We start from the raw sequence: 16,094 nt of genomic DNA, 5'->3' as shown, positions 1-16,094 counted from the left end.
GTGGCAAGTTGTTTCAAAGGCACCCAACGTCAGGTTGAAATAAAAGCCCTTAGAACAGAGGTTTAAGAAGGAAGTATGGTTGATTTTGAACAAAGTTTTCTCTAATAATAATACACTAACAGCCGCGCTAGTGTATAATGTAGAGAAAAAAACTGTACTAGTTGCACTTCATAAAGCTCGGAAAATGGTTCCCTCGCTCTGGACCAAAGCCAAAAATATCCATTTTAACTTTTTATTCTGTCTTTTACCGAAATACTTTTAGGGTTTTTTCTTCTCTGTCTAAAGAACACAAGAGAAAAAACACGTTTCTATGAAATTCGAGAGGAAATTCACTTAAAATAACAATTAATTTTGATTATTATAACATGTTACTTGTAATCAAAAACCATGCATTTCTGCAAAACAAATGAAATGAAATTATGTCGTAGTAAATTACCCCTCGATGTAACATTTTCGTGTTTTGCTTTGGATCGTTTTAATGTTTTTGGCAAAGATGTAGTTACGTAGGTTTTAAAACGTTTTAGTGTCAAATTTCGAGATAGTCGGCGTTATTGTAGAATTCAACCTTAGATAGGCTAGAATTTACCATAGAAAAACCTATTAAAATGATACCTTCCTAGATTACGATCCACTATAATCTATGCAAGTATCGCATATCCTGATAAAAACAATGTTTCAGATAAGGTTAAAATTATCTCACTTAAATTATGTTTGCCAAAAAGACCAAAAAAAAAAGTCAACCATAAATCAGACAAAATCATCTAGAATCCGTGCTTTCATCTTAACTAATTATCTTAATTACTCCCTTCACGGCCAATCAATCAAACTAGGAAGCAACTGAAAGATCTCCCCGACCTAAGCCTCGGTCGGTCGGCGTAACTATAGTTTCGTGGACCAAGGCTTAATCTGCAAGCTGCAGTTGCCCCCACACTGATGTCCTTTTTTTCTTGCGGTATTTTTGCGGTCCCACGAGATCAATCGCATCAACAAAGGCGGGAGGAAGCGTCTTTTAAAATGCACCGTCACTTTAGAGTAAGAACCGAGGCTTAGCGACCTTTCTAAATCCCTTCGGGGTAAAGTAGAGTTACGTAGGCTTAGGTGTATTGAGACTTCTCTTCTTCAGTATAGTTGAGTTAGGAGTCCATAGCTGTTCGTTTTCCCATCACTAAGCCTTGCCTCGTTCGTTTTTACGTTGTTTTTATTTTTTTCCGAAAACTGTTTTGGGTTTTGGGGGAGAAATATATCTTTTCTCTCTTTCTCTCTCTCCCTCTCTCTCTCTCTCTCTCTCTCTCCACACAAGAGTGGTGATGGGAAGGATTCCGTGTTTTGGATCAGAGTGCCAACTATAAGCACGAAGATGGACGTCATTGAGTACTGTTGCGTTTGCACGTCATGGCAATGAAATAATCTATTCTCAAAACAATGCTAGTTTCTTATAAACATTATGTACAGGGTGTTTCTGATAAGTTTTCTGACATAATCTTAAAGGGGCGTGGTGTTTGGGTCAACCTAAGTGGCAGGTGTTACCAGAACATGTATGGGGTCTAGCAATATTTAGTTATGGAAATATGTTCTGATCCCAAACATTGATTGGCCCCAAAAATCACTCATGGTGGTGTAAGACCTTATCGGTCTTCAATCTAAGACCCTTATCTAGCGAGAGTGTCCTATTATATGGGTAGAAATGTGCCTACACTGGTATGTGTTTCTATTTCCTTGTTAGGGGCCAATCAATGTTTGGGATCAGCCCATATCTCCCTAACTGAATATTGAAGACCCCATGACACTTTCCACTCAGTTTGACCCTGCAAAGAAAGCACCCTTCAACTCATGGCGCGGCAGACTTATCAGGAACACGTTTCCTTTAGAAGTCCTTCGATTGGTCGAAGCTGGACGCGTCTAGATCGCTCCGGGTGATGACTGCCGGGCAATTTACGGAAGAAATTCCACCAACTGGATCTAAAGAATTGATTTCCGGTAGGACTTTGATGTAATTTGAGCTCGGAGTCTCTTAAAAGGTCAGAGGTTATACGGGTTTTTCCTTCTAAGACCCTAGGTTTTTTAGTTTTTCTTTGAAATTTCGGTTGATTCAAACACTTTCCGAATTTAAAGATGTGTGGTAGGTAGGGTAGAGTTATTTAGCGCTGATTCAGACACTGGAGCGTTCAGTCTTTTGAAAAGATATATCTATATTTTTGCCCCAAACGTTCCGACGAGCTGTCGACACTTTTGTCAATCTTTTTTTATATACCGTTGCAAAAAACATCGGGTAGTTTTTTCTTATAAGTAATAGTGCTAGACAAGGTGTCATACACAGACCGTGTGTTTTATGATAAATTGGTGGCTTTTTATAGAGAGAGATAGGGCTAGAGATGAACTGTACAGTCGTAAGAGCGGTGTTTGTCGCGATTCGGTTTGTTAAATGCTTTCCAGTGACAAACTTATGGATGGAACAGATCTTACGAACTTATGGAGAAATTACCAAAAGATAAGATGAGTAGACCTATCTTTAGATAGCCAAAGACCCTAGAGATATAGAAAGGATCCAAGCCTTTGAGGGTTGGTGTGCACGTCGCAAACATATTTTTACTGCCAACAATTTCTATTTTGTTTTCTATTTGTTTTTGGTAAGGCGATTCGATTCGAGAAAATATCAGGCGGAAGTAAAACCGATAACAATTTAATAAAATGAAACAATAAGGAGAAGGGGATTGGTTTGAGAAGCCGCGCGCGCTACTCAATCTTTTGAAAACGATTGAAATCCTCTCTTCCTTCTTCCTCACTTCCGGTGTTGTGAGATGCGATGCGGGTGGGTTTTTCGAGCGAACCCATCTTGACCTAAACCACAATCAAATAGTTGAAAATCGGATTGGACTTTTTTTTATATACAATTCTTCTTAGCCGGCAAGTGTTGCGTGCGAGTCGTTGAAACCCGAGCCGAGAATGGGAAGAAAACAAACAAAGGCAACGATTTTCTTTCAACAATCCCAAACTAAAATAGTGCCCGCGTAAAGAAAACTGTTTTTCTTTCAACAGATTTCTTTTATTTTTTTGCGTGAAAAGAATACCCACTCGAAAGGTCGGATACTTTCAAATGAATTTGACCTTAGGTTCGAAAAACAATTTTGAAACGTGGGAAAGGCTTTGAAGTTTGAATATCGTATCAAAAGCCACTAATAAACAGACTCTAATCAAACTTGCAGACAGGCCAGAGATTGTGCGCGTGCTTTTCGTGAGGTTATAACTTCGTCTTTGTTATTAGTAAGGCATTACTTTAGTTCAAATTAGATCAATAAATTTGAACTCTCTTAAAATTTAACCAAACCATGTCTTGTAAGTACTCATTTAAAAGCTTACAACAAAACGAACCTATTCAAATAGTTAATTCCATAGTTCAATAAAACTGAACTCCTTCAAACCATGTCTTGTAAGGTTTGAAGTTTGAATATCGTGTCAAAAGAAGCGGTAAACAGACTGTAATCAATCTTGCAGACAGAGATTGTGTGCATGATTTTCGTGAGGTTATAACTTCGTCTTTGTTATTAGTAAGGCTTTAGTTTAGTTCAAATTAGTTCAATAAAATAGAACTCTCTAAAAATTTAACCAAACCATGCATTGTAAGTACTCATTTAAAAGCTTGCAACAAAACGAACCTATTCAAATAGTTAATTCTTTAGTTCAATAAACTGAACTCCTTCAAACCATGTCGTTTAAAAGCTTCCAACAAAAGCAACCTTTACAAATAGATCTTCCCTTGGTCCAAAATAATAGCTCGGAGTTTTGAATTAACAAAGTAGTATTTCTGCCAAATATCCGAGCTCTCGCTGGAGCTATCTAGAAATGTTACAACAAAAGAAACAAAGCAAAAGCTTAACGCGTATAAGACGAATGGGCTGCCTTAGACGCTTCAACAAAAACTTCATTAAAACAAAGACAACCTTGGTTGCTGTGGTGGTGGTGGTGGTGGTGGGGAATTCTTTCAAACGGAGAAGATAAAGACGGAGAACTGTTGTCGGTAATCGAGTTAAGCTGACCATCTTCTATTTGAACTTCGTAGCGATGGACTTGACAAAGTCTCGTGAACTCTACTCCACGCTTCGATGGTTATCTTGAGACCAAACTAAAACTAAAACTAACGCGAGATGAATTTCAAATTAGGGAACCAATTGATTTTTAAGGCGTTACCCATTCTCTTAAGTGCAGATCGACTCTATAAATTCTTTTCTAAAACCGGAGGTTCTTTGACTTTGATGTAACGCCTCTAGAAAAAAAAATGTAACGCCTCGAAGCGGCCATCACCGTTTTTGAGTGGCTACGCTGAAATTACAGGAAATTAGCTATAAGCTACAAGCGAGTCTGGATCTTTAAAAACTTTAATAAGGTAGCGATAGTTTTTGTGGATCGATAAGAGCATAAGTTTATAAGTGATATGTTCCTTCCATAAGTATGAATGGCACTACTTATTCAAGTTCGTAATGCTACTGAGAGACTTACAGTACTCGAGATAACTAGTTCGAGAAGGAGAACGACAATTAAGCGAGTCAATTGAAGTCCTAACTACACTCGGTGGTGGTTAATTAATTTTGCAGGACCAAGTTCCATCTAGGTCCTATTTAGTCTGAACTTACTAAGCCCAAATTTGACAGAAGCGCCTCACCAGGAATCTATGACCTACCTCACTCACTTCAAAATTACAAGCTCCAGTTTCTAAGTTACCAGTGACAAACTTATGGAACGTATCTTATGAACCTTTGATAAGACTAATCGTTTACCTAAGGGTGTACTTGTCTAGGAGGACCCGGCCTTATTGGAAAGGGTTTTTTTTATAATATTGCTTGTCAAATTGTTCCATAGCTTAACCTGTCCACTAAATTATTTAATAGAGTAGTACAGTTAACTATTGATCCATTGAATCATTCCTTTAATGGCGGAATGTAAGGTACGGTTAAAAATACTTAAGGATGACAGAAAATTCAGCTTCGACTTAAAAAGAAAAATATTCTCTTAGCTTGAAAAATGAGGTCGGTTCTTATGCCTTCATAGAACTTAGAAGAAAGGACTAAAAGTAAATTAAACGTGAAGTTATATTCTCAACTGGGATTTAAGTAGCATTAGATGGCTCAAGTTACATTCCGTACTATACCCCAAGTGTTGGAGTCGAGGGGTTAGAGTACAAGTTTAGAGAGATGATTAAATTAGCCATAGTGGTGGGTTTAATTTGGTAGGAGAGCCGAGATCCACCAATATGGCTGCAAGAACCGTTAGTTTCTAAGACTTAGGAGGGTGTGACGTAGTAATCAGCTAACTGAAATCCCTCTTATGTTTATGTAATTTGAGAAATAACTTTATTGTTTCAGGACACTTTAATTAGTTTCTACGGTTTTTAATAACTTTGGATTTAATTATTTCAAACAAGGCAATGATAAATATACAGTTACTGCCCCGGGGGAAGGGACAACTATTTTCCAGTGTTCTTTTTTCTTTTTATTTTCTCCCAAAAACGGCATGGTCCCGCCTTGTCCCTATTTCTGTCCTTGAAAGAAACATTAAATCAATGATTTCTCTTAAGGTTGCAAGATCTCTTATAGATTTATAGTCCAATTTCTACTTGCTCGAATAAGTACCATTGTACCATTAAAGAAGAGAAAAAGTACTTGTTACTAACTTTCCCTTATATAACATAACATGGAGGATAGCCCCAAGTTTTAACGAGTTAGGTTCTAAATAACAAATAAGTAGTAGTAGTAAGGATCTAAATAGAAAAAGAACCTGATTGGCTGGCTAAAACCAACACGTGGGAAATTAATTAAGGTTCGTTAAAACTGATTGAGTAGGTGAACCGCAGTAGAAATTATGTTTAGCACGTCCTTCTCTAGAACCCATAAGCCGTTACGTACAACCCCTGATTAGTAATTAAGCATTTAAAAGTTGTAAAAACAACGTGACAGTGCGTCTACATAGACAGGGAAACTCTGCCCACGGTTTTTAACTCTCTTGAACGGCCTTGTTTGACTTTGGAACATCGTGTTTTTCTTTTATCAAACCTCGCTTTTAAAAATTTACTGTCCTCAAGATAAAAATGTATATCATATTTGTACCGAGATAGCTTTAGAAATAAGAAATAAGAACTCGCGTATTATTTTTCCTTTATGAGAGAAGAAAAACCTTGGGAATTCTTAGCTTATTCAGTTTGTTCATCGTGTAATATTTTTATAAAAAGGGGTTCAAATCATAATATTCCAGCAAGATATTCGCTGGTGCCTTTTTAAATTTATCGTAATAATATAAAGGACACACAAAAAGATTTCTTTTATTATTCCCCATATATATTATACAATGATCGTTTTGAGAATAATGCTTTAAAATGTCTTAAAAAGAATGTATTGTTATTGTTATGATTTTCTTGTTTTTTCAAGCTGAAATTCGAATTCATTTTTTATGCCTACGAGAAATGCTTCCCGTAATTTTTCAAACCTTTGTGGTTGATGATTTGTAGGAAAATGGAACACGGTAGGTAATTATGGGAGTGATGTATGTACATGAGTTGGATGGGATGGTTCTATGGGAAAACAACTGAATTTTGAGTCTAAAATGTTCTATTACTTCTATGACCAGCCCTAAACACAAGTGATCATGAACAACAAGAGTCAATTGTAGAAAAAAAACCCCAGAAATACTTCACCACGCTGCTAAAGAAGTTCACAGGGAAGAAGTATTTGCAGGGATAGATTTAATTTTAGAATTAGGAATGGAGAACGGAACGGTTAGTATTTACTTCAGTTATTCCGACTCATATACCACCCAGTATAGATAGGGCCCCTCCCTCCAACACGTAATGTAACGAAAAGTTTAAATTATCTTATTGGCTGCTCAGTTTTAAACTACGTTTTGATGACGTTGCTGACGGGGACGGCGAAAAATAGTGACGTAATTCCTTTTTACCTCTATCACTATGACCCTCCCGCCTCTTCTTTCATTCATACCACCCCCCCCCCTCCCGTCACGTGGAAGGGGGTCCGTCCGGGACTTTGACGCGCGCCCAGATATTAATTGCTCTGTTCTCCATTCCTGCAAGTCGTAAGAAACCCAAAGTAAATACCGACTTTAACATAAATAACTCAACGTAAATATCCATCTACGGAAACTTCATTTCATTTTCATTTTTAGCTCAAATATAATTAATAATATCGGCGTTATATTGCCTTCCAAAACGCAAGCTGGTGCTTAGGTATCTTAATTTCTAGAGTTAGAAAAAGTTGTAAGACGTTTTTATTTGTTGCATGGGGCAAAGAAGTCCGCGCAGGTGTATACAGTGTAGTTGGTAAATGAGAATCTTTCTCTTATAAGACTAAGACCCATTTGATTAAAAGAGCTTGTTCCTTATTGGTTAGGCCCGAGTTTTACTTTAGAACTTCTTTATAAAGAGAGAGAGAGGGCATGCCTATAAATCCCTCGAGGGACTCTCGAACGACTTGATTATGTTTGATGAGGTCTCTAATTAAAATTTTGGTACATCTCGAAGATTGTTTGAGTGTTTGAATTATTAGCTAAGAGAAGAAGAAAAAGTTATAGATTCAAGTAAGGTAGGGTAGGTTTGTACATTGTTGAATTAAGAGACTAATTAAAAATTATGTGGTTTTATTTGTTTAATTGGGCAATTTTTAATTGATATTAGAAGAGTACCTTGATGCCCTGGTGTACTTGAGGAAAATGCATGAATCTACTTTTGATATTGGCATAAGTTCATAAGATATGCCTCATAAGTTTGTCAGTAGTTACAATTTTGACTATTTTAACTCATCTTTTAGAAAAAATAACAAATGATAAGATGGTAATATTTAAATTAGAGCAATTAGTTATTAGCTATCAAGCCAATGAACCAATAGAAATTAATATCAATTCTTGGAAACCATAATTTTGCTGTTTGACTACAACTAATTACTTAATGTACGTTATTTTTATTTGCCCTTAATTGATCAAAGTGTTAATGATCTATAAATTAAATAATTAAACACTTTGATTAATTAATTAGCATTAGAAGCTAATCCTTTTAAGGAGACCTTTTTAAACAATACTTGACTTACACGAAATGAAATCATTAAATAAGGGAGAATTGGGGCGAGCTTATGATAAATTTTCCTAACCTAAATTTCATTTTTCAAAAAAGCTGCTTAAAAGAAACTTCATATATTTCCCATAAATCAAGCTCAAGCTAACTGTATACTCCTTAAAATCCCAAGATATATATATATTTCGAGCCACAAAACTACATCGACTTTAAGATAGATTTCGTATAAAGGGTTGCATTTAAAGGGACACTGAAACCAACCATACAAATTCCTTCAATCTATTTTATTCTTCTGAAGGTATAAATAGTTTTTAATTTGACATTACTTCAGGATCCCTTTAATTCAGGAAGTCGGTGGTTTTTCCATGGGTCTAATACACCATCCATTAATTAATCAAAACCCAAGGCGCCCCCATCCCCCCTTTCCTTGCCTTGGTAATTAAAGGGTTAGCAAAGTTTTGAGTTGGCATCCATTATTTCTCAATTCACGGTGGGATACTATGCCTAATTCGGGAATGTTTTATGGTCTCGGCGAGAATGGGTTATAGGTCGTCTAAGGTTGCAAACTAATTATAACCCTTGCCTGCATGGTCTACTATCCATTTCCTGATACGTATGGATTACGCTTTAGAGAGAGACATTATGGCATCGTATTTAGCTCGAATTTGTATATATTAAATTAACGATATCGTGCATTCAATATTTCACCTTAATTTAATTTAATTTGATAGGTTTAGGGTTACCGTAATCACGGTATTTAGAATCGCTACGTCATCAGCTTTGCTTAGAGTACTTAAAGGCTTAGTTAGTTCGTATTACGTGTATGTAACCTTTTCGTCATGCACCAAGGCTTAGCGTTAACAATTTAGGCCTAGTCACGTTTCATTATTTGATATCTCAATTAAATTTTAAAGGTTTAGGGTTACTGTAATTATTGCGTTTAAAATCGTTACGTCACCAGCTTTGTCTATAGAGTACTTACAAGGCTTAGTTCGTGCGTGAGCCAAGGCCTACGTTTATTAAAATCATCGCGGTGTTTAGAATCGCTACGTCACGAGCTTTGCTTCGAGTACTTACAAGGCTTAGTTCCTATTGCGTTTAACCTTTTCGCTACGCGCCAAGGCTTAACGTTGACGTTTTAGGCCTTGCCATGTTTCATTGGCGTCTAGACTACAGCTCTAAGTACGGATTTGCCTCTGATTCGTTACGAGCTTACTCTATTTCGAGTTGTACTTAGGATTAAGTCCGTACGTCTGTAAGTTATATATGACGAGGCTTAGCTCGTTGACATTTTAGACCATGTTTTAAGTAATCAGCTATGTCTGGTCGAGCGAGAGTCGCCAGAGAATATTTGAGGCCTTTTCGACCGAGACAAGGCCTAGAGAATGATTGACGCTTCGTTTTGATCGATTATTCGTACTAGGACGTTGCCAAATTGCGTTAAGACTGAAGTTTAAGCCGTGTTACAACTGATTACTCATCTGTAATAGCTATGCTGATAAATATACTGCCGATTTATTCGCTTCCAAGCCGCTGAAGGACTATAGAGAATTATTTTGAAGTCTAATTTTTTAGGCTTAAGGAATATGTATTTGAATAAATTTCTTCCAGTTTGACAACTTTTACAAGATTTATTTTTCTCTCTCTCTCCTTTTGGTCTCGTATATTGTAAAGGATTACACGAGTTCCGAGTAAATCCCCGTTGCATTTTTGTTTGTACTTCCCGTCTTAAATTGTCACATATTTTTAGCCCCCAAAACCTTTGAAGACAAAACTTGGAAAACATCTTTGAAGTATAAAAAAGATTTTAAAGAGAAAGAAAGAGAGACAGAGAATTTTTGGCATTATTTATACTTCTATTCAGTTCAAAATATCTTTATATATACCCAAGGACTGCTTTTCATTTTAACGTTGTTTAACATTGCGCCTACACTTTCTGTAGTATAGTTTAACGAACTTGAAAGAAGGCTATGGTTGTCTGTCTGCCATATTTTATTTTTCTATTAACAATCGTTGTCATTCTTTTCCCCTTTAACTTCTTGCCAATGCTATTTTTGGATATACTGCGCCCTCGCGTCTCATAAGTTAACTAATCTAGATCCCAAGTTCGTATCTTAATGCGTTTGCAACGATAATGAGGTTTGACCCGAAGGCGTGTTCAGATAAGGAGGGACTGGAGGGTCTAAATTATTATTACGTCATTTGTGGCTGGCTCTTAAAGGTCAGGGTGGTACTCAACAATGGTGGTAGAACCGACCTACCCTAGCTGCGTTCCATCGCATCGAGTGTGTTTTATGGGACCTAATCGTAACTCGCGTTATGGGTCATAGTAGTTACATTTTGGACTCGAAATTTATTTCCCACAGTAGTTCGGTCCTATAACTACCCTCCCTTTAGGATGAAACACCCTGTACGAGATAGACAGTGGTCATTCGCGATTGCACCTTCCATCATATTCGTTTTCTTGTAAAACTTGGGCAATAATAACTTATTTATGAAAGATGGATATTATATAGAAATCCTAGGGACTCCGATGGCAATTTGTAACTTACGATAAGATCCAGATAAAGCGTCAAGCCAGACAGAGATATGCCGGCAGACAATCCACCTCAATTAGGACCACCCCATTATAAGGTCGAAAATCCTACGCGGAACGTGGATGCTTTACGTTTAATGCCCATATTTATCTTGGAGGATAGTCTTGATAATGATACTATCCCCCCTTAAGCCTTGGTCTGGCGACCCGAGTAATCTAGGACTTTGTGAATCATAATTTGCGAAGCCTCCCTCCCTTCTCCTAGCCCTCGTGTACCAGAAATATATCAGACCGAGATTGGAATACGCGTTGTTATCTTATTGGGTTAGCTATCGTTTATAACCAATCGGAGGTTATGTTTGAAATGACGAATGGAAACCACGTACGTTAATATCGGTGCTTATCTAAGGGGTAACGTGAATTATGATAATTTTTTTTACTTTTTAGCTTTATTTACTTCTGTTTGAAATGATGATTAGTATTTTGTTTTGTTATCTTTGGCGTTTACGGCGAACTACACGTTAAGATTTTGGTTTAGTTTATGGCTTCGCGTCTGCATTTGTGTATTTTCTTTAAATTTTAAGGGTTCTCAACTCATCTCGAGTAGTTGCAGGGTGGCCGGTGGGTTCGAAGTACGTACAGTGCGGATGGTTCTGGGAAAAGACCTCCCCTAACACAAGTAATACACTTCCATGTTCATTCGTAACGTGTGGGTTAGGGGGTTCATGCATCCCTTGTGGGGGGCTCAATCAAAATCTAAGGGCTGATCATAGAAGAAAGTTACATTTAACATTTTCAACCCTCAAAATTCAGTTGATTTCCCATAGAACCATCCACGCATCACACTCATGTACAATACTTCGGTCCTATAATTACCAGGCTCCCTTTTAGGAAGAACACCCTGTATACTTTTAAAAGTTGAATGGGCTTCTTGTACGCTTTGATAAAAACCATCCGCGATATTAGAACCCGACTTGAAATGAACCAAAAACCAGCATAGCAAAGCCATTGATCTTAAAACCATTACCTTAACGACAAAATAAATATTTTAAAATTGGTTTATGCATGGTTAGTTTACTTTTCAACGCAAACAAATACTTATTTTAAACCATGACCCACCGAGATAACTTCTATCATGAATTGATAATTTCAAACCAACGTCAACGTCTCTAAGACCTAAGGCTTGGCTCACCCAAAAGAAGTGTTGAAACGTAACTCGCCATGCAGTAAAAGAAGCTTGGAGTTTTCGTAACACGAACCCGGCATATCGCTGTCGAAACAGCGGCGTCAAACTCAGCTGCACAACGGATTAAAACTCCTATACCTAACCTAGATGCGATGCGAATATTTTTCTTTGTTAAGCCATAGTTTGGTTAAAAACATTTCGCCAGGCAAAGGCTTAGCGTTAGGCCTAGGTCTCTGGGTCCTGGTGCCTCTATTTTTTGTGTTTCTACGCACCATCTGCTGTTGTAATATCAGTTGAGGCCTGTTTTTATTGAAAAAAGACGAGCTACCAGCGACGGAATTAAGATAAGGTAGGCTGCGAAGCTTATGAAATCCTTTCTCCTCCTCATCATGCCAAGGCTTAAAGTTTGCATTCTTTATATTTGCGCAACTAACCAAGGCCTAACACCCCCTCGTTTTGTGCTTTATGTATAAATTCTAGGTTGCGCTAAGGGCTTAAAAATCCATTTTCTTCTAGTTTTATGTACACATAAAATGTGGTGTTACATATTTAAATATGAACTTATTTTAAATTTATACGATGACGTCAATGGGTTGCATTTACGACTCCAGTGGACTTGTTGCGAGCTTTTTAATTTTGTGCTCTAGTACTTTCCTCTGTTCGTCGGTCCTGCCTTTTTCTTGGAACACCTTAAGTTCATTAGACTCTAATTCCTGAAAACAGTAATTAATTATTTATTCTAATTCATATTGTTTTGACTTCATTAACAATTAACAAATGAGTTTCTAATTGCTCGCCTTGTGTGTTTGTTGATTTCCGATCATCGACAGGAGGGAGTCCTTGAGTCCTTGCAATAACTTATTGCCTAGATATATTCTCTGTCGTAACAACAATTTACAAATTAAATTTGTGTCTATTATAGAGTGGCCATCGGCATACTGGCTTGCCCGGACTATCAATTTCTCTAATTCACTCTATCGGGCTTCTAATTGCTTCATTAACAGAAGTTAATTAACCCGAGTGAGAAGATTATTCCAAGTATTCTGTAGGCATATAAGTCGGAGATATGAAAACCTCATTTAGATATTAACATAAGGTCATGAGATATGTTTCAATATAAGTTTGTAAATTCTGGTCATGACAAACTGGGGCTTGTGATTTTGAAATGATTGAAGTAGGTCATAGATTCAGGGTCAACTTGAAAATACCTCATTTAGATATTACCATAAGTTCATAAGATATGTTCCAATATAAGTTTGTAAATTCTGGTAACTTAGAAACTGGAGCTTGCAATTTTGAAGTGATTGAAGTAGGGAGATCGTAGATTCAGGGTCAACTTGAAAATAGTATTATCTTACTACAATCTAGTAGGTTCCCCCCTATACCTATTATAATGAACCATAAATTCGGTGGTTGTTGACAGTGTTGTAGAATGTTACTACGATCATGATGGACCATTAATTTGGTTGCTAGTGTATAAACCCAGGCATTTGAAAATGGCACCTCAATGCAACCGATGACTTATGAAACTTCACAGTGAATTCCTTCTAAGCTATAGTGAAACTAGATCCGATCCAATTTAAACACAGCTTATCCAGATAGATGGCTGAGAAATTGTCGTTGAAACGAAGCCGTGGGCGTTAAAGTTCGAAATTGGAGATCGTAGAGGGGGACCTACTTAAAAGATGAAGCTACTGGAGAAGCCAGGGCATCCATTTTTCCATAATATAACACCAGATATGTCCAGAGCTCTCTCTTTCTCTCCGCTAGTTGGCTTTAAATTCGAGTGCAACCGAAATCTAACACGTCCAATTTCTTTTCTGTTTACGTTAGAGAAAGTGCACTAGCGTGATGTGATATACGCGACTCGGGTCAAAGTTCAAAGGAATATCCAGTTACCGGCCAATTCATAACCGCGATCCTACACCCTCAAAAATATGAGGTTGCGTCTAGATTCTAGAACCCCTTTAGTTTCAAAAGTCAACCTAAATTGGCCGATTAAGATTTTGGGTTTGAAAATACTTATACTAAAATACTCTAACTGTTCTTAATAAGACGCTAATCTAGACAGTTATTAATTAGTAAGTTAGTTTTTATTGGAAGCCCAAAATATAATTAAAGAGAAAATTAATATGAATATGACAATGCAAATGTCTTAATATCTGAGAAGGGTCCAAAATATATTCCAAAAGATTAGGTTTCCGTTTGAGATGAATTTGATAAAGGTCAAGTCTAATACAAAAACTAAATTGATCTACAATATTCAAATAGCAAATAATAATTTCAGATTTAATTAAATTAAATTTAATTAATATAAACTAGCACGTGACTTCGTTAAATTTTAATTATATCCTAATGAAAATTTTCCTATTCTATTCAAGCAACTAAGTTAAAAAGTTTACCTAATTATTTTAATCAATTTTGGGGGTAGAAAAAATATTCAAATGAATTTTTACGAGACCCTTCCTTTAAGATGAAAGGGTTAAGACGCTGGTATAAAGTTACAACCCGAACATAAATCGTTTTAGCGCTTGCTATGATATTTGAGGAAAGGGTCCGTTTTTACTTTACTTCCACTCTTCTTCCGGAGAAAGGGGAATTTAACTTCAAAACTGCTTTAAATGCGTCGTGCAAAAGCGCTAAGATACAATATATTTGCTGTATTAAATGAGGTATTCAGATGGGGAAGTTAGTTTGTTTTGTAAAAAAGCTATACCAACGCTATTTAGCTAATGAAAATGCGCCGACTAAAAGAATAGTTTAATTTTGCTAAAAAATACTGCAACTATAGCCTAGTTCCGCCGTTAAAAATAACGGTAATTGCTATAAGCCTATTTTGCGCTCTTAACGACCCGTAATTAAGTTATATGTGCTTAATTAAGATAAGGATTATAGCCTAGTTAGGCCTAATTTTAGATACTTGGACCGGACAATGTTTGCGAGTGAAATATAGTGAATATTTAGTGAAATTTATATTGAACTTTTGTTGTTACTGTTAACATAGAGGTGATATATTCTGAAAAAGTCGTAAAATTTTATTTATATGCTAATATTACAAAAGCTATGAATTCTGAATTTGAAAATAGCTTCATATCGATTGCGAATGTTCTTAACTTTATAGTGTTTAAGTGGTAACGTAAATTCCGTCGCTAAAATGCTATACTAAACATCTTTTGAAAACACTCTACCATATCTTGGAGATAATATTAAACCCCGTTAGGTGCAAACTATATAGAAAAAGAACTTTACAAATACTTCACCAAATTTAAAAAAATATGTATGTTACGTAATAAATATTCAACTAAATTTGAAATTTATATATTTTAACTAAATATAAACATAATTATAATATAAATAAATCAAAATAGTTCAAAAATAATGAGAAATAATTAAGACATACGCGATGATACTCACCAAAAACGTTACTTGAACGAATTCTTGAACGATACCGGAAAACTGGACACAATCTTTGAAATAATTTTTACGCGCACAATAAGGAAAAGTTCAGTTCAAAGTTCCGACCAAAAATACGTAAAAAACTTTTGAAAAAAATAAAAGAAATATAGAAAATAATTATCTTTTTACATATAATATATATAATATTAATTTGTTATATTATGATATTTAGTTCTAATTTTACGCGTTAGTTCTAGTTCAGGAGCGGGCTAGGCTAGACTAGGGTATGGGTCAAGTTGGTATAGCTAGCCACTAACGCGATGGCGTGGCGTGTTGTCCCGATGTACCGCGCCTGGCTTGATGCCCGGCTTCTAGTGAATGATATGAAAGATATTTTCTTCCCTCGATCTTCTCTCTCTCTCTCTCATCCCCGCTGCATCCGCAGAGTGCCGTCGCTGCTCTTCATCCCTCCTCTAAAGTTCTCTCGTATACCAACCAACTTCTCGGGGAGATGGGGATTCCGAGAGGCTGAGCTAGCCCTCGTTTCTACTGATGCTGATGGGTAGGAAGGGGGAACAACCGTTGGGTTGGTGGTGGCGAGAGAAGCTCCCCCTAGTGTCAATTAAATGAACTATATCCCAGCATTGTTTTTGCATCGGTAATAATTATGTGTTATACCCTCTTCAGACGTGATGTAAAAATTATTATTTGGTTCTTAAACTGTGTATGGGCATGGTTAGCGTTTCATACCAATGAGATTTGGTTTAACTTTTGACATAAAAAAACTGCGGACTTTGGATTATTTTGAGTACGTCTGAAGAGGGTTTGATTTGATCGCGTGGAAAAACTGGAAGAGTCGGCACACGAAGCGCGTCCTATCAAATTTAGAGTATTTGGAGTATTACTAC

General features: G+C 36.5%; 1 protein-coding gene across 2 annotated transcripts in view; it reads right to left on the bottom strand.

Annotated features, from left to right (window-relative positions):
* The window catches only part of LOC149618130 (glutamate receptor ionotropic, NMDA 2B-like), a 32,684-nt gene extending 17,036 nt beyond the window's left edge, over positions 1 to 15,648 (bottom strand). For both annotated transcript variants that reach the window (XM_089853978.1, XM_089853979.1), the window contains exon 1: positions 15,205 to 15,648. The gene's annotated coding sequence lies outside the window, so the exon portion shown is untranslated. The remainder of the gene's footprint in view (positions 1 to 15,204) is intronic.
* Positions 15,649 to 16,094: the final 446 nt, after the last annotated feature.

The sequence above is a fragment of the Phalangium opilio genome, unplaced genomic scaffold (assembly GCF_054372755.1).
Source record: "Phalangium opilio isolate 3A_F unplaced genomic scaffold, DU_Popi_V2 ptg000209l_1, whole genome shotgun sequence".
In the NCBI taxonomy this organism is placed as follows: Eukaryota; Metazoa; Arthropoda; class Arachnida; order Opiliones; family Phalangiidae; genus Phalangium; species Phalangium opilio.
Note: the sequence above shows the minus strand (reverse complement) of the source record. Positions and strands in the feature narration are given on the sequence as shown.